The 20,168-nt window shown below is 37.3% G+C and overlaps 1 long non-coding RNA gene across 1 annotated transcript in view; it reads left to right on the top strand.

Moving 5' to 3' along the window:
• LOC131401196 (uncharacterized) overlaps positions 1-19,657 on the top strand; it is a 74,565-nt gene extending 54,908 nt beyond the window's left edge. The window contains exons 2-3 of the long non-coding RNA XR_009217585.1: positions 12,659-12,871; positions 19,542-19,657. This is a non-coding gene — a long non-coding RNA (uncharacterized LOC131401196). The remainder of the gene's footprint in view (positions 1-12,658; positions 12,872-19,541) is intronic.
• The last annotated feature ends 511 nt before the right edge of the window (positions 19,658-20,168 follow it).

Below are 20,168 nucleotides of genomic sequence, written 5' to 3'. Positions count from 1 at the left end.
AAAACATAGTTAGCATAGAGCATTTGTTTAATTGGCTATAAATCATCTTTTTGATAAACTCATTTTTGACAATACAGAATGAGTGCTCCCATCTTAAGACTCTATTATTATATGTACCCAAGAGAAGGCAATAATAATGGCTACGCTTTGTTGAATGTTTTCCATGTTCAAAGTGTTTTACGTAACATTATCTGATTTTTTCCCAACATTTTTAATAAGAATTTTCAAACATATAGCAGTTGAATTTTACAGTGAATGTCCATGTATCTACCACCTCAATTTTATCATTAACATTTTACTATGCTTTCTTTAACATATATCTGTCATCTCTCCATCCATTAATTCATCTTATTTTTTGATGCAATTGAAAGTAAATTTCAGATATCAGTTTATTTTACAAAAAATTATATTATTTGAATATTGACAAAAAGCCTACAAGATAGGTATTATTAACTCCATTTTGATGATGAGAAACCTGAGGCTGAGAAATTTTAAGGAAATTCCCCAAGGCCACACAGTCAGTGATTTATAGGGTAGGGATATGAGCTGAGCCCCAGTCTGTCTGGCTCTATGTCCATACTGTTCCCACTACACTAAGGAATCTCCCAGAGTATGTACAAAATCACTTTGTCAATTCACAATTCAGAGAATGGCAGAGGGGAAAAAAAGGAGGTCAAACTAGATTATATTTTAACTGGAGGAAAATAAGGCAGCTTAATTCTTTACCCGAAAAACCTATAAGTAACCTCAAGTGCTTTGAATGCTACTACTATCCTGATTTATAGTCAAGCTTTTTGTTTTGCCTTTGCTTCTCAAGGCAATTTTTCATTAATTATTTCATTTGATTTTCACAACTATGGAGAAGTAGGATATGTATTACCCAACTCCCCATTTATAATGGAGGAAACTGGGGCCATGTAATCCACTCAAAGTCATAGGCAATTAGTAGAAGAGAGAGGATTGGAATACAAATCCAGTATTCTAGAAAGCTTTGGAGTAGGAAAGTTATGGAGAAAGCTTAAAAGGTGACTTGTTTATAGGTATGATTTCTAATTATAATGATTCTTTAAAATCTCAGGAGGCTTCCAACCTAAATAAAGTGGTAATATGAAATTCTCCACATTAATTTCAATTTACAAAATTAATATTGGTTAACATTAACTTTATGTATATATACACGTGTAACACATGATACTTCAAAGAGTATGGAATGATGGTACAAACAAAAATTAAGATTTTGAAACAACGAAAAGATTGGAGAGTTTATCTCACCCTCCCAGAGACAAATATCTAAGACTGCTCAAATTGTTGATTTTATTGCAATTTGCAAGCCTGTTCTTAAAAGTGTGAGGCTCACAGTACCAGCCAATTCCAATTTTAATGTAATATTTCAAACTATCCTCATATTGCATAGAGGGTAGCATTATCTTGACGCTGGAGAATGATACTTCAAAGTAGATGCTAATTTGAATTAACTGATATAAAATTGATGAGATTTTACCCTACTGGTATTCACGCCTCATATTTCTATCATTCAGAAGCAGTGCAAAGTATAAAGGCTACTGTTTGCTTTTAAACAAAGAAATAAAGAGCATGCAGCAGGGCTTCACAGCTTTCAAAGCACTGTTTTATCTCATGAGATTCCATTAGTATAGCATGGAGGTTAAGAGTTTAGGCCTGGGAGCCAGATTACCTGGGTACAGATTTAGCCCTGTAACCTCAGTCAAATTATTTGATCTCTCTGTGCCTCAGTAATCTCATCTCTACTTTATAGAGTTCTTGTGAGGATTAAATGAACTGATAGGTATGAAATGTTTGTAATCCAGCCTGACACACATAATAAACCCTCAGTAAACGATTGTTGCTTTCATCGTCATTCTCACCATCTATGTGAGGTAGGTAGGCCAGATTATAACAATCTCTGTTTTATAGATGAGGAAATCAAAGCCCAGTAAGGTGAAGAAATTTACCCAAACAGAGTCAGATTACAGTCAAGTCTATTGGATTCCTCTTTCCATTTCTCTGGCGTTGTTGCTGGGGGTTGGGGGTAAATAGGAGATACTGGTACAGCAGCCCTCTCACCCCTGCCCCACACCCTTAGGACAGTATGGTTCAAACAGATGCCACCTTGGTGGAAGGAAGGCACTGAAGTAGGACAAGTTTTTAATGAATTACACTTGGCTTTTATCTGGGGAAGGGGCTTTCCAGTTTTTGCTATATCCAAATCCTGAACAAAATGTATTTGGTTATCCAGACTTTTGTTCGAATTTAATTAAATGTTGATGAATATGAAAGAGAACATACCAGCTATGTGCATGATAAATGATATCCATTATTTCTTGAGTCATTTGCTGATCTCACAAGAGATTTCCCATCATTCTCAGAGGTACTTAGAAATTTCTTACCGGTGATCGTTTATATTCTTCTTCGACTTCTTTTTACAATAGTGGATAGTCTGGATTGTTACGCCAACAATTAAAGCCAGTCCTATTCCAGGCAACGCTGCTACTAAAATCAGGTCCACAGTATTCCAGAGTTGGTCACATTTGGCCCCCATGTACCAATAATTTCCCCACTGACCTCTGAAATTTGGACATCTAGATAGAGATAGTAGAAATAGAAAAAGCTCACAAATTAGAAAACAAAAAAAACCCAAATTGTCTCCCTTGAATGAATCAAAGCTTTCATTGTTACTCAACCATGAGGTTTCCCTTTAAGACCCTCAAGAGATTTATGTTGTCTCATTTTCCACTTAAGCAAACACTCTAAAACCTACAGGTTTGAACACATTGAGTCAGCATACAGAAAGCTGTCAGGATTTCCCAACCATTAGCTAATGAGGATGTGGCACTTAGTTACAAATGGAAAAAACAAAAAGGCTCACCCAGAAGGGCTGTCTCAAGACTGCTTTTAAAACTATCCACATTTTGCCCACTCTCATACCTCTATTCACTCTGGCTACTTTAGTTCTATCAGTGCTATAAAAATAGTTCGAAGGAACCTAGTCTACCAATTCTGTAACTTCAGTCTGGGCGTTCCCCCTACCCATTCCTACAGCAATGAATGCAGGTTAACAGAGGGACTCTGCCGCTCTGCATCAAATACAGGAAGAAACATAAGGTGAGGATAGACTGTCTGCTAGCAAAATCGGCCTGTCCCATCTTTCCCATGGCTCCAGATTTTCCTCTTCTATTTTTATAGAAATAAATGACTCATATACGAACTTCTATTGTTTTTATAAAGCCTTAACACTCTGCCAAATAACTTGAATGTGATTCTCTGGGGCATAGACTGAACTGGCGTGGCATACACCCATATGGAAATGTCTATGGGTTTGTGGAGAGGAATAATATGACTTCTCACCATCCTCCATGGGCATGACTAATGGGGAGGTTAGTTCATGTAGTATCTTTAGAGATTGCTTCATTATCTCCTGTAGAACTGATAAAGGATTACCCAGTTGAATAGTAAACTTCAGATCCTAAGTAAACTACTCCTGGTTTGTATTGTTCCAGTATATTAAAGAGTACTGTCATGGGTGACATGAAGGGATTGATTAAATGATTATTATAATCTTTTCTAGCTCTGATAGTCTAGAATTCTGTAGGAAAATGTATCTACCAGCTTCAAATAAGTAGTAATCTACTCAATAAGACATGGCTTCTAATATGTAACATAATGTCATTCATTTAAGGATGTCAAAATATATTTGAAAAATATATCTTGGATTTCTTCCTAGAAAAAAAGGCTTTTGCAAGAGTATAGTTGTTGTTTAGCTTAGGAATGAATCACAAAGGAATTATCTATTAAACAATAACATTTCATTCATTTATTCAACAACATTTATTGGGTGCCTACTATGTGCCAAGTACTGTTCCAGGCATTTTAGATAGATCACTGAATGAAACAAATATCTATGCCCTCAAGTAGCTTAAAATGTAGTAGAGGAAGACAGACAACAAAAATAAGCATAATAAGTAAATTATCTAGAATGTTTAAAGGTGATAAGTACTAAGGAAAAAAGAAAAAGTAGAGCAGGGTAAGGGGGATTGGCAATGTGGGGGGCAGGATAGTGGGACAGGTTGCAGTGATATAATAGGGTAGTAAAAAGGCAGGCCTCATTGAGAAGGTAACATTTGAAGAAAGACTGAAGGAGATGAGGGAGTTAGCCATAGGACGTTTTGGGAGAAGAGCATTCCAAGCAGCAGAAACAGCAAGTACAAAGGCTCTAAAACAGGAGAGAGGGTGCCTGCATGTTTGAGAAGCACAAGGAAATCAGTGTGGCCGAAGCACAGAGAGTTAGAGGAGTACGGGAGAAGCTAAGGCCAAAGAGGAAAGGAGACTGGACACAAAAGACCTTATAGATGATTGTAAGGACTTTGACTTTTACATTGAGTGAAATGAGAAACAATTACAGGGTTTTGAGAAGAGGAGTGACATGATCTAGGTTGTTTTAAAAAGATCACTCTGTTTTCTACTGTATTGAAAACAGACTGTAAGGGACAAAGTTAGAAGTAGGGAGAAAGCAGTTTTGAATGGTGCTAATCTCTTAAAGTTAAAATAAATCGTCTCAATGTTTTAAATTTTATTATATTGTTTTTAAAACAATATATTAAAATATTTTAGTGAATCTACAACTGTGCTGTATGTGTAGGAGCCATTTATGATTAAAATATTATTTTAAAACAAGATTGCATCATTGAATACAGCAAACAAATGAAAACAAAGTGAATCGTTTGTTACAACATGTTGTGCTTACTCCGCTTTTGCATTATATATAACCACTTACTTGCAAAAAGGCTCTCCATCTTTGCATGTACAAACAATATTCTCTGGACAAAAATCTGTTATATTTCCTGGACAATCATCAAAGTCAGTCACAGATGTACAATTGGCTGTAAATGACAACGTTCAGAAATTCCTCAACAATATAGAACAAATGTTTCAGAGTTGGCTAACACACATGTGAGAAGTTCTGCATGTTATAAAAACTATTTATGTTAAAGAATCTTAAAATATGAAAATGAAAATAACTTTGTGGTACTTTGAGAATGTTCAAATATCATATTTTCAAGTACCAGTCTCCAAAAATCAAGATGAACAACAAACATGATTTCATTCTATTATTTTGTACCTGATGATTTTCACAGCATAGCTTAAAAAACAGTTAATGCACAACATTATAGCCCAAAGGACATCTAACATTTGAAATAAAGTTCTTTTGGACTAAATTTGAGTATCATTTCTGGCAAAGGGAAGACAAAACAATATATCCAAAGATAAAGTCAACATATATCCTGCTTTGCTAGAACAGTTCCATTTTATGCCTGTTGTCCTGGAATAATTATTATACTGCTCTCTTCAGTCTCAAAGTGCCCTGGTTGAGACAGATAGATTAATAGTACTAGTAGGCTACTGGGAGTAGCAGGCACCTCAGCCTCAATCCTTAATGAGTTTTTGATATTTCTAAGGCTACCTTGGAGAGTCATTCTGCCAACGATATGGCTGCAGTATTCCTTCCAGCAATCTGGACTGAGAAAAGGTATTCTAGAGTCTGAAAATCAGTGAGTAGGAAAATTTATTAGGAGTCACAAGACCTCTAAACATGCACAAAAACTGTAATTCCAAGAAAGGGAGAACCATTTTGACCTTCTGCCAGCCTAAACACAAAGAGATTCTATAGAGTGAGATTTCAGATTGCCCGAGTCTCAGGCCTCTGAGTATCTGTTTGGAGTTAGAGGTGACAGGCTAGAAGGGAAAATATCTCTGATAAGACCAGACCTATAGAATCCAAAGAAAAACTGCTTGCCATTTCGAGAGCATATTTTTTTTCCTAGCGTAAAATATGACACACTGATTTTGCTACATAAACGTATTTCTAAAAGAAATCAAAGAGTGACATCAGAAAACATAATGTAATTTTTAAGTGAAAACACAATACAGTACTTTAAAACAGTTTCACTCTAACCTTTGAGTATAGAAACAACTTCAGTTGACCAAAATGCTCCACTGACCATCTAACTACCCAATATTGCAAAAATCCCTCACCAGACTAGTGGCTCAAATGGTGCTGCTTGGAGAAATTTAAGTCATACCTGCTTTCAACAGGCAATGTTTTGGGAAAGAATTGTACTTCTTGGCTTGCTAGGCCATGTTTTATACACAGATATGATTATATAATTTATTTATTTGGAAATCTCTTTCCTTTTGTAGAGATTCACATGGTTTTTATTATATCAAGTAAGTACATGTTTGTATTGAACATATTGTAGAGCAAAAATTTTCTGAAAAATACAGTACAACCTTTATATATTATGAGAAACAAAGTGTTAAATATAAGCAGCCTAAAACAAACACTAATATTGACACAAGTAAAAATTTTACTTGGTAGTTCATAGAATTTTTTATATTTATCTCAGAGATCAGAGACAAACATGTTAGCTTCAAGAGAAAACAATTATTTGTCCCTTCTAAAAATAAACACTTAAAAAAATCAGATACTTTCAGGTTTGTGAATTTTTAACAACAAAACTTTGCTTGGAATCCTGTCTAGTCCCTTAAGCTAACTACTGCAGCCTTGATTCCCTCTCTAATTAAAATCTAATTAATTCTTTACATCTTCAACCTATGGAAATAAAACAATTTAAAATTTTCTTACGTTGTGCGCAATGTACAGTCAGAAAACAGCAGGAGATGAGCAGAATTCGAGTCAATATAAACATGCAATCCACCATCATGAGAGTGAGGTAGAAACACAAGCAGCCCTAACAACTGCACTTAAAGACTACAGCAATTATGAGAGGCGATCAGCGAATAGATTGTGAGTGGTTTATATAAGAGATAAGTGAGCATGGATTTTGAACTTTTTCCTTCCAGCCTGTGTAAATTACTAGTTAACGTTTTGGTTGTACAGTTGGTTCTCTATGTCTACAGTTCCTATGTGAAGAACATACATGACTTGTCGATGAGTTGTAATACTGCTTGAGTTTAGTCACAGCTGTTTGTTACTTACAAGAACATTTGTTTATCTTTGCGCTAGGTTTCATAATGTTTTATCATTTGCACCCCTCCCCCCCAAAAAAAACACCTCATGCTTGAAATATGCTGCTAAGAATGCAGTTTTCAACCCTGTTCAAAATCGGAGATCTTGGACTTTACAGCCACTGGGACTGCTAAGCAATAATCTGAAAACATCATTGAATATCATTGGCAAGGAGAAGAGATGAAAAAAGAGTAAGAAAAAAAAAAGGAGTGGAAGAGGACAGAAAGAGAGAAATAGAAGTAAGGAGAGTTGCCAGGAAGAGAAAATAAAGAGGAGCAGGGAAGGAAGTATTAGGCAGGACAACAGACACAGATGGAATCCAGCTGTACACCAGGCTTTCGTTAGAATTCTCTCTCTTTCATTCATTCTCTCTCTCTCTCCTCAAGTCCACATTTGTCAGGATGTCAGTTCACATTCTGCTAATATTATCTACCATATGTTTTCCATCTAGGTCATTTTGATAAGTTGTTAACCTTGTACCCCCTGTGCATCTCAAAATCTACTATTTACCCTACCAACTGGCAAGTATATTTTATGTACTATTTCCTGCTGGAATTTATCCATTATTGTACTTTATTCTCCACTCCTTCTTTCTGGTAACCAATAAAATGGTAGTTTCATGAGAGTTCCAGGTTGAATCTTCATGCCACCTGTTAATACATACAACTTTTTATCTACACAGCCTACCGTGACCCAGTATAATTTACTTGTTTTCAATAATTCTATCTCATTTAAAAATAATCTTCTTGTTTTACAATACTTATAGTAGTGAAATATGTACTTAATGGTATTAGTACAGTATTATGAGAATATATATACCCATTTTTAAAAAATGAAACATTTCTGTTTATTTCTATTACCATGAGAAGCAAGTCCTTATTTGAGTGTTTAGTAAGAAATAAGATACAAAGGGTTATGAACTACAGAAAATAGAGTCTAACTCTCCACGTAACCACTGCCTGAATCCCCTCTACAAAATTACCCTGGCATTTGATAAGAATCTCAGTTTCCTTTGGTTCAGAATTTATAGATTACTATTGTCACTAAAGTGCTCTGCTTAAACATTCTGGTGACAGGTAACTCAGACCCTCTGGAAGCAGCCAGCTCTGTCAGAAATATTCTTTCTTTTATTAAACTGAAATCTACTCTCCTGAAATTTCTAGCCACTATGGAACAAATTCACTGTGGCCCACTTAGAAAGTCCTGTCATATGGTGAGTATTCAGAAGCACAGTGGCAGACAAGTTGTGGGAAGGAAACATTTCAGCTAACATATCTGATTTACTATGGGAGTAGATAATATCTTCCTTCTTCATTTCTATCCTTTCTAAGATATTAAGGTTAACTATAAATTATGTATGTGAGGCACACAATGGTGGTTGCAAATCCGACAATACATTCTCCCTCCCCAGCCCAACAAACACCTTCTTCTATGTAAGCAAAAGCCTTTCTTCCCCCAACAAAGGCTGAAAGTGCTAGTTAGTGCTATCTCAGCCTACCTTGCAGCTGGGTGTGGCCATGTGGCACAATTCTAACCAATGAGACATAAAGAGAAGTCTGCTGGGGCTTCTCAGAAAATTTTCCTCCCTGATAAAAAGAAAAGGGCTGCCATCTCTTGCAGCCCCCTCTCTTCCTTCTTTGCATACAGCTGTACCAGCATGTGATGCTTGGAATGGCTGCAGTCATCTTGCAACCATGGGTAGAGCCATCCTAACACACTAGAGGCTGCAGCGTGTAAACATGGAAACAGCCTAGGTCCTTGATGACCTTATTGAACTACTAAATCAAGCCTGAGGTTGCCTAACTTCAGACCTTTTTTATACGAGATTTATTAATAAACTTCTACTATTTAAACTGTGTTTAGTTGGGTGTTCTTTTACTTGCAGCCAAAAGTATTCTAACTGATACACCATGTTAATGAAAAAGAACAATAATATGGATCAATTAAAGTGACTTTTAAAGAATTTTAGAGATATAAGGTAAATATTGCCAGCCCTGGTGGCCTAGTAGTTAAGATTCAGTGCTCTCACTGCCATGGCCCAGGTTCATTTCCCCGTCAGGGAACCACACTACCCATCTGTTGGTTGTCATACTGTGGTGGCTGCATATTGCTGAAAGCTATGCCACCGATATTTCAAATACTAGCAGGGTAACCCATGGTGGACAGGTTTCAGCAGAGCTTCCAGACTAAGATAGACTAGGAAGAAGGACCTGGTCACCCACTGCCAAAAAAATTGGCCGTGAAAACCCTATGAATAGCAGCAGACCACTGTCTGATATAGCGCAGGAAGGTGAGAGGATGGTGCAAAAACACTGGGCAGAGTTCTGCTCTGCTGTACACAGGGTGACTAGGAGTTGGAATTGACTTGACAGCACTAACAACAACAAGTGCAAATATTCTGTATTCTAATGCATTGAGGGTAATGGCTACAAACCTGTTATTCTGATGCATTAAACAGGATGTAATTAAATCCAAGAAGGCCTATAATGGATCCTAAATTTTGAAATAATTGTATAATGGAGAATTGAGTGTGGCCAGCAATTAAAGTATAATTAGATGTGAATAAAGTATACGTAAATAATTCAGTAAAAGTAATCTTATAATAACAAGAGCTCATTTATGTGAATTGGGGTATGTCAGCTTGATCTAGATATGGTCAAACATACTATTTCAAAAGCACAAAAAATTTACCCCAGTTGTGCCATTTGCTACCTGTGTGACCTTGGGAAAGTTAACTAACCTCTCTGAGCCTCGGTCTCCTCTTTTGAAAAGAACAGATGATAATAATAGTACCTTCCTTATAGCCTTGCTATGAGGATTAAAAAATAACACAGCACTTATTTGGCACGTAATAAGTGCTTGAGTAGTGAGAACTATTGTTACTATTTATAATTTTATGACATAAATGTGGTTCAAACAAAAACTCAGAAGAACGAAAAAGTGCTCATTTAGGTGAATAGGACATGATATAATTTTAGCTTTCATCCTTGAATGAGTTGGAAAGAACATCAAAATCAGGCAACAAATATATAGACTGTTAATGGGAGTAGGAGTGAATTTAAAAGGTGGGTTGGATTTAACTTCAAAAACATAAAGCCAATAGTGGTTACCTTTGGGAGAGTAGTGATTGAGAGTTGGCAAGAGGGGGATCCTGGGGTGCTGATAATACTCTGTTTCTTGGTCTGGTTACTAGTTACATGGGTGTGCTCACTTTGTGAAAATTTATCAAGCTGTGCACTTATGATTTATGTATTTTTATGAATGTAACACTTCAATACAAAGTTATTTTAAAAAGGGGAGTCAGGGTTGCTCATAGAAAGGTTTAACAAGTTTAATGTAAATTAAAGTCAGATCCCTTACTTTCAGAAAGGCATATATGACTTCTCTTTACATGTTTATGGACAAAGGCAAATCCATAAATAATGAGCCATAAGAAAATGAAACAAATCTGAGAGGTCTGTCTGAGATTTATGAGGATAGGCCAGGACACTATAATAAGGAATTTAGCTTTCTTTCTTTTCTTTGGAGACTAAACTGAGCTCAGTTTAGTCTAAACCTTGAGATCTTCACCAGGGCTTTGAATGAATTCTTGTTCTGAAGACAGGAAGAACATTGTGGTGGGGTTAAGTGCATAGACTATGGAGCCCATAACATGGCTCCCCCATTTACTTGCTGTGTATCTCTGTTTCCACATCTGTAAAATGGGAATAACAGTAGCATCTGCCTCATTGGGTTATTGTAATAATGAAATGAGTTGATATATGTAAAATGTTTAGAACAGTGCTTGGCATATAGTAGATGCTATTAAAGTATTAGCCATTATCATAAATTCTAGGCTCCTCTCCTTTTAAAAACATCATCCTATACAGTGAGGGACTCTTATTCTTTGGTAAGATTAAGATTCCATCTGGTCTCCAAGCTATAATTTATCAAAAGGAAAGGCTGGTTATGATGGTGGTTAGCAAAGGGCTAGAAAATTCCAAATGTAACAGTAGAAACAGATTCATGTGAATCAGGCAAGCCAAAGGGCATTTGAACATTTGTACTGAAAGGAATAAAAATAATAATAAAAGTAACAACATTTTTAATGATAATGATAATTTATACATTGGTCCTTATCTCCTCTTGCCTACTTAAGGACTTTTGCTAAGCAATTCTTCCTTCACTCTTCTGCATTAGAATTTTTGGTTCTCCATCGGATCATTCCTATCAACAAACATGCTCTCATGTCATGCGTCTCAAAAACAAAAATTCCTTGACCCCACGTCTTCCTCCAGCTATTTTCCTTTACTCTCATTAACAGCAAAACTCCTCAAAGGAGATGTCTAGACTTAAGTTCAATTCTTCTTCCACATTCTGTCTTAAATCCACTTCAATCAAATTTTCTTTTCACCATTCCACTAAAACTGCTCCTGTCATGCTCACCAATGATCACCATGATGTTAAATCCAATAATCAATTCTCAGTCCTCATCTTACATGACCTATCTTGGTGACCAGATGTCATAGTTTGCCAAAGAAAGTCTTAGTTTTTGCCTGTTCTCACCACATAATTATTAATAGTGTTCTCTTTCACTCTCAAAAGTGTCCCATTTTGGACAAGTTACATGATCACCCAATCTTACCTATTTGACACAGTTGCTCACTCTATTTCTTGAAACACTTTCTTTACTTGGGTTCCAGGACATCCCTCTCTTTTGCTTTTCCTCTTACTTTACTGGCCACTCCAGAGTCATCTCTGTTGGCCGGTTAATTTCTAAACCGTGGAGTGCCCTGGCTTAAATCCAAACCTCTTCTCTTCTCTGTCTCATTTCATAGGAGATCTCATCTCATCCCAGGCTAATGACTCCAACATTTCTATCTCCGCTCCAAACTCCATACTCATATATCCAACAATCCACCTGACATTTCCACTTGGTTGTGTAATAGGTGTCTCAAACTTATTTCCAAACCACCTTCTGATCTTTCCCCTTAAATCAGCTCCTTGCAGTCTCAGTATAGCCTAAAGATCCTACATAATCTATCCATATCTCCTTCTGATTGCCTCCTTGGTTACTGAGCTTCAAACCACTATACTAGCCTGCTTACTGTTATTTGAAAATTTTAGGCATTTTTGTTCTCTGGGACTAAGTACTTGTTTCCTCAGCCTGCAATGCCCCAACTCCAGATTTCCAAATGTCTCACTCTCTCACTCTTTCAGGTTTCTGCTCAAATGTAAACTTCTAAGTGATGCCTTCCCTGGCCACCCTATTTTAAATTTGCATCACGTCCACAACTCCAGCTCGCCCAAATCTCCTTTCCTGCTTTATTTTTCTGTACAACACTTATACCCACTTGATATTCTATACATTTTATTTGTTGATTATTTCTGTCTCCCTCAATTAGAAGGTAAGCTTCCTAAAGACAGGTGATATTTGAGCAGAGATTTGAAGGAATTGAGGGAGGGAGTCACGTGAATTTCTAGCTGAAGAGCATTCTGGGCAAGGGAAAAAAGGTGACATTATATAACTTATGTTTTAAAAGGATCACATTGACCACTGTGTGGAGAAAATACTGCTAGGGGAAAGGGTAGAAGCAGGGGGGCAGTAGAAAGCTAATTACAGCTTTCTGGTTTCAGCTCCAACATATGAAGAGCTTGGAAGTCGTCGCTCCATCTTTACAACAAGGAAAAAGCTGAACAAACTGAAGATCGGTGATTTTTCTTAGACTCATCAGAGAATTGAGGTCACAGGGCAAGTCACTGCCCCCCAAACTGTAGAGGCAGATGAGCATAGAGAATAATAGTCCAGATCAGCTTACTTGGAACAGAAGCCACTGGAGCCAATAACTGGTAAGGACACTTAAATGGTAATTGAAGAATTGCTGGAGGCTGAACATGGACCAGCTTGAAAGTTAAAAAACTCCTCAGGCCCAGTCTTAGTGGAGGCACACTTTTATTAATTTTATCTCCAGGAGTACCACCAGGTTCTCATAGTGAAGATCAGAGGAAAATCCCTCATGCTTTGGGCAGGGAGAGGGGAAAAGTAAGCATATTGAAACGTGACCAGAGGAAACTAACCACTTTGAAATGGCCAGAGCGTTCTGTTCTCAGTAACAAAAGCCTCCTGCCCTCAAGGGAAACTACTTTACCAGAGCCTTATCTGACTTAGAGGAAGGGCAATTAACTCTAGCCCCCTTTAGTCTTCATTTTTCAGATATAAGGGGTGAAAAAGGGCTAAGAAATGCCTCTGAAGGTCACAGCCCAAAGACTCAGGCCCATTAACAAAATGAGGTATAATCACAAGATTATACAACGCTTCTCTTCCCAAATACCTTACTGCCACATCAACAGAGCTTGCAGTAAAATAATAGTGGATTACAACTGAGAGAGCTGCAAGACGAGACTCTATTTAAGGAGTCTCTAGGAAAATCCAAAGACAATAGGGGAGGCAATAACAAGGACACTAGAGGGGCCGTCCTGGTGGCCTAGTGGTTAAGTTTGGCGTGTTCTGCTTCAGTGGCCTGGGTTCGGTTCCCAGGCATGGACCTACACCACTTGTCAGCAGCCATGCCGTGGTGGTGACCCACATACAAAATAGAGGAAGATTGGTGACAGATGTTAGCTCAGGGTGAATCTTCATCAGCAAAAAAACAAAAACAAAAAGGACACTAGAGGACATTGTAGCCACTGACACCACAACTACAGCAAACAGTAAATAGACCCTAACTCTGGATAAACATAATACCTTACATTAAAGGTCTATTTACCTTAGTTCCTTCTACCTGATACATCATATCTGGTTTTCAACAAAAAATTATAAGGCATGCTAAAAGGCAGGGAAAAAACCAGTCTGAAAAGACAAACTAAGCATCAGAACGAGACTCAGATATGGAAGAGATTTTGGAATTATCAGATTGGGAATTTAAAAGAATCATGATTAATATGCTATAGCTTCTAATAGAAAAAAGTGGACAAGATGCAAGAATAGATGGGTAATGTAAGCAGAGAGATGGACACTCTAAGATAGTGTTAAAATGAAATGCTAGAAACCAAAACACTGTAGCAGAAATGAAGAATTCCTTTAATAGGCTTGTTAGCTGACTAGACATGGCTGAGGAAAGAGTCTGAGATGGAAAAAATGTCAATAGAAACTTTCCAGACTGAAATGCAAAGAGAAAAAAGAATGAAAAAAAAACACCTCAGAACAGAATACTGAAGAACTGTGGGACAATTACAAAAGGTGTAACATATGTGTAATGGGAATGCCGAAAGAAGAAAGAGAGAAAGGAGGAGAAGAAATATTTGAATAATGGCTGAGAATTTTCCAAAATTAATGACACACACAAAACCACAGATCAGGAATCTCAGAGAACATTAAGTAAGATACATACAAAAAACTCAACTTCTAAGTATGTCATATTCAAATTGCTAAAAACCAGAGACAAAGAGAAACCCTTGAAAGAAGCTGAGGAGGAGGGTGAGGAGGACAAAGCTATTATAATAATCAAAGAGAGAGATGCTGGTGGCTCAGACTAGGGTGGTGGCAGTGGAGGTATAGAAAAGTGGTTGGATTTAGGGTGTATTTTGAAGATAAAGCTGACAGAATTTCCAGATGGATTGGAAATGGGATATAAGAATAGTAGATCTGAAGAGCATGACACATTCATGGCCTCTAGCATCAGACAAACCAGGAATAATTCTTAACCCTAGCCATCTCCTTCAATCATTACTTTCACCTACTATTGCAGACTTTCACCACCCTAAATAACAGTTTTCACAGGGTAAACTTGAGATTATGATGTGATAACTTCTCAAATTCCTGGCCCTTGCCATTGGGCCTTCACATATAAACTTCTCTGCATTGGCTTCCATCCTTAACTCCTTCATTCCTATCTCATTGGAAGAGTATTTCCCATTCTTAACAAACCCTCCTCCCATTTGTTTTCCAGATCCCTTCCTCTTCTGCTTCCTTATGGTCCATTTTCCTTTACTATCCCCTCTCTCTTGAATCTTCAACCTTTTCCTTTCTGTTGGCTCCCTCCTATCAACATTTAAACATAGTCAAGTCTTTTCAGAGAGGGAGGCAAGAAGGGAGGAAGGGAGGGAGAAAGAAGAGAGAGACTTCCATCAAGCTCATTGTCCCTTCAGTTATCACTATTTCTCTCTTCTGCTTCATAGCACAGCTACTTGGAAGAGTAATATTCATTCATTGCTTCTACTCCTTCACTTCTTATTCACTCCTCAACCTACTGAAGCTTGGTTCCATTTCCTTCATTCCACTGAAATTGAAACTGTACTCAATAAGGTTATATATAACCTGCTTGTTGCTAAATCCTGTGGGTACTTTTCAATATTTATCTCTTGTGAACATGTGCAGCATTTGACACTGGTGACCACTCCCTTCTGGAAACTCTCTACTCTCTTGGCTTCTGTGACGTCACTATCTTTCTGACTTTCCCCATACCTCTATAGACAATTCTTTTTAGTCTTCTTCAGGTGTTCCTCTTCTTCCATTGAGTTCATATACATTGGTACTTCTTAGAACTCTATCATTGGTGTTCTAACCTTCTCACTTTTTGTACTCTGTTAAGTAACCTCACTGTAATTGTGTTTTCAATTACCATCTCTCTGAAAGTATCTCTAAATCTATTTCAAGCCCAGATGTCCAACTGCTAACTGAACATCTCTGCTTGGAGATTTCAAAGATACCTCAAATTTTTTTTTTTTTTTGAGGAAGATCAGCCCTGAGCTAACATCCTGCTGAGTCCTCCTCTTTTTTGCCGAGGAAGGCCAGCTCTGAGCTAACATCTATTGCCAATCCTCCTCCTCCTTTTTTTTCCCCCAAAGCCCCTGTAGATAGTTGTATGTCATAGTTGCACATCCTTCTAGTTGCTGTTTGTGGGACGCGGCTTCAGCATGGCCGGATAAGCGGTGTGTCGGTGCGCACCCGGGATCCGAACCCCGGGCCGCCAGTAGCGGAGTGCAAGCACTTAACCGCTAAGCCACGGGGCCGGCCCAATACCTCACATTTGATATGACTGAACTCATAATTTTGCCTCCCTACCTGTTCCTTCCCCTCCCTATATGCCATGTTTCATTAAATTGCACTCTTAGGGGCCGGCCCTGTGGCGTAGTGGTTAAGTGCGCGCGCTCCGCTACTGGCGGCCCGGGTTCGGATTCCGGGCGCGCACCGACACACCGCTTGTCAGGCCATGCTGTGGCGGTGTCCCATATAAAGTGGAGGAAGATGGGCACGGATGTTAGCTCAGGGCCAGTCTTCCTCAGCAAAAAGAGGAGGATTGGCATGGGTGTTAGCTCAGGGCTGATCTTCCTCACACACACACAAACACCCTAAATAAATAAAATAAATACATTTAAAATTGCACTCTCATCCATCTATTCACTAAAGCCAAATATCTAGGGGTTTTCCTATATCCTACCATCTCTCCTATTCTCACATGTAATCAGTCACCAAGTCCTCTCACTTCTACCCCCTAAATAATTCTTGAATGTGTCGCTTTTTCTTCCCTACCTCCATGGATTTATTTCAGAACCTGAATTAAAAAAATTTAGATTAAAGTAACAACCTCTCAACTGTTTTTGGCTCTTTCCCCTTTTCACTAGATTTATCTCTAAAACATAAAACTTATCATGTCACTATTCTGCGTCAGTTCCTTCAGTGACTCTCAATCACTTCAGGATAAAGACAAACTCCTTACCAAGTTGTACCAAATTCTTTCAAGATCTGGCTCCCGTCTACCTCTTCAGTTTCATCTATTGCTGCTCCTTCTCTCACCCTCTAAACATTGAACGAGTTGCAGATCTTTAGAATCCTCCTTGCTTTTTATCTCCAGACTTTCATAAAAGCTTCTTCCACTACCTGGAATACACCCCACTCTCCTGTAATATGAATAACTCTTATTTCTCACTTATAACTTAGCTCAGACTGTCATCTCCTCCAAAAAGCTTTACTTGACCCTTCAGTTTGAGAGAGATGTTCTTTTTGCCTGCTTCTTTGGCATTCTCTGCATATCTCAAGCACAGCACTTACATTGACTTGTAATCTATCTATCTATCTATCTATCTATCTATCTATCTATCTATCTATCTACCTACCTACCTACCTACCTACCTATCTATCTGTCTGTCTCCCCAACAATATTGAAACCTTTGAGAGCAGAAATTTATCTTATTCATCTTTGTTTCCTCAGAGCCTGACATAATATCTGCTTGGCAAATAGTAGGTGATCAATAAATGTTTTATGAATGAATGCTTTTCCCCTTTCTTCAATCTAATCTCTAAATTTCTACATTCTCCTCCGTTTGTGCTTTCTCTTTCTTATGAGTCAAACATTTCTCACTTTTTGTTTAATGTGCCTTAAAGACTTCTGTCTTGAAATTTTCTATTTGCATAAAACTTAAAAGTGTGCGTCTGTGTATGTGTGTGTACAGATACACATACACGTATACACGCATATATATTTGTAGAAGTTTTATGTTATTATTACTGGAATAGAATACTCATTAATTGGAGGTGGTATACTTTTGGAGCTTTAATTCTGAGCACAGAAGAAATTTTCTGCTCCTGGTGCAAAATTCTTTTATTTTATTTACTCCAAGAGCTCCCTAAAATATGTATTTATTGCAGTTTATTTTTGAATAATGCAAAGAGAGTAACTTGCTCTTTTACATATAAGGTAATATATGTATAGTATTTGATCTGTTGTCATTTATAATTATAAAAAGCAAGAGGAATTAATTTATTAATGCAGAAGAGTTATGTAACAACTAAGTGGCAACACAAAGCAATGATATAAAATAACTTACTTCATGGCATGGTAATCATTTGGGTTGAAACATTCAGTAACAATTCAGGTTTTTTTTAGTACTAGATCTTTTATTATTTGCCAACAGGATATGGAGGAAATTAACGTCATTAGATCACAAAATGTTAAAACTGTAAGCTGCTTCGTTTTACAAATGGTGATAATGAGGTTCAGAGAAATTAATGCCTTCACCCAGGTCCTACAGTTTAGATTAGGGGCTAATCTAAAATCTAAACTAACATTTCTTTGTTCTCAGACCTGGTACTATGAATAATAATAAAACCTACATTTGTATAATGCTTTAGTTTAAAAAGTACTTTCAGATGCATTATCTTCTTTGATCCTCAAAACCATCTTTAAGGTAATGCAAATATTGTTCCCAATTTATAGATGAGAAAGCAGATGTGGGGTGAGATGGGTGAGGAGCAGGACTCAGAGAGATTGAATAACCTCTCAAAGTTATATAACTAGTAAAAATTTAGAGCTGGGACTAGGATGCAAGTCTTTTGGCTCTAAATCACACTCAACTATATAGGAATCTGAATCAGCAAGTTAGTAACAAAAATTAATAAGCTTTTTATTTTATTTTTATCCTCTCCTTTTTCTAAAATACCTCACTAAAGAAATATAAAATGGCAGACTTTGAGGAAGTTGAGTTGATAAATTAAAATACTCCTTGAATCAGTTTTCCACTTGTTTCAGAACAACTTTGAACTTTGATTCATGAGTCATTTTAACTATGCTAAGTTTCCTGTAAAGGTATTTACTGGCTTAACCAAAACAGGAGGGTAAAACCTGTAATGAAAAGGATAAAGGCCATCATTGGATATTTCGACTCCTGGAGGTTTGTTCAAGTCTTGGGCAATTTATTAGGTACCTAGCCATGTGCTAGGTGTTCTGAGGGCTACAGAACTCGGATAATACGTGGTTGCTGCTCCTTGAAAATTTTATACACTGGTTGGGTTGTCCAAATCAATAAGCATAAAGCAATAACATAAAAAGCAAGTATGAAAGTGGTGTAGTTTGTAAGTGCTGGAGGAATTCACAGAAAAGAAAATCAGCAAGGCCAGAGTAGCAGGAGGGTGTGTCATTATGCTGAGAGCAGCAGTATAGGATAGGGGTTAAAAGCATAGACCCTGGTGCTAGGCTGCCTAAGTTTAAATCTCAGTTCTACCATTTACTAACTGTGACCTTGGGCAAATTACTTAACCTCTCTTGTGCCTCAGGGTCCTCATCTGTAAAATGAGGATAACAGTATTACCTATATCATAGGATTATTGGGAATATTAAATGAATTAATATGTTTATAATGTTCAGAACAATTCCAGAAACCTAATGCTATATATGTGAATAACACATAAAATAATGAATAACTTGGATACATGGGAAAGGTAGACTAGAGGGGTAAAGCCTGAAGCTAGGGAGACCAAATGAGAAGGCACTGCATTGATCCAGGCTGAGGTGATGCAGGATGGGGAGATGTGACAGATAGAAAATTCAAAGGAATGATGGGCTCCTTTGGTGATGGATTGGAGATAATGAAGGAGAGGGAGAGCCTGAAATCTATTATAGTCATGGATTGATCCTCAGATTAACTCTTGGGAAGCTAGTCAATTCTGGGACCTTTGAGATTATTTAGGGTTTCCTGGGTCTGTATTGAAACAGACCTAATAGCTTTTTTTTTGTCCCTGAAGAGATCTTCTGGACCAGAAGTAACGCAGGGTTACAATGAGTGAAGCATACTTGAATCTCCTAAGCTACATCATTGGTCAGGTAATTCTTTCCCTTCAGCATTTACTAAGTACCTTGACCAGGCAGTTCACAATTTTAAAAAAATTATACATTGAAATTTAAGGCATTGCCTAGCAATGGATCATGTATTTGGTGAGGTCTTCAATAAAATGATTCAAGAATGAATTGACTGCACTGTGAAGAACAGTTTTATTATTGCAAGTTTTATGACATTGATGCATTGTCAAGAAAACTTACAGTTTGATAATAAAAAATTTTAAAAGTACTTGAGCATTCAAGAAGGTTTTTTTCCTACAAGATCTATATCTATATCTATCTTTCTATATATACATGGTTTTTTATCTGAATGTTATGGTACTGTAGATGTTTAGTTAAGTAAATTCCTATAGGCTCATTACAGATGAACTTTGAAATAAGTTCTCATGTGTGCAGAGTTCAGAAGTGATACCTTCTGTTTACATAAGGCAGTGGGCAATTCTCCTTTATTATTTCTCTTGACACACACACACACTTTCCTATATTTTTCTACCTTCAGGTGGAAGGAAGAAAAAATGTGCTTCAGATTAAAG

This window comes from Diceros bicornis, chromosome X, assembly GCF_020826845.1.
Source record: "Diceros bicornis minor isolate mBicDic1 chromosome X, mDicBic1.mat.cur, whole genome shotgun sequence".
Taxonomy (NCBI): Eukaryota; Metazoa; Chordata; class Mammalia; order Perissodactyla; family Rhinocerotidae; genus Diceros; species Diceros bicornis.
This window is presented reverse-complemented; position numbering and strand designations above follow the sequence as displayed.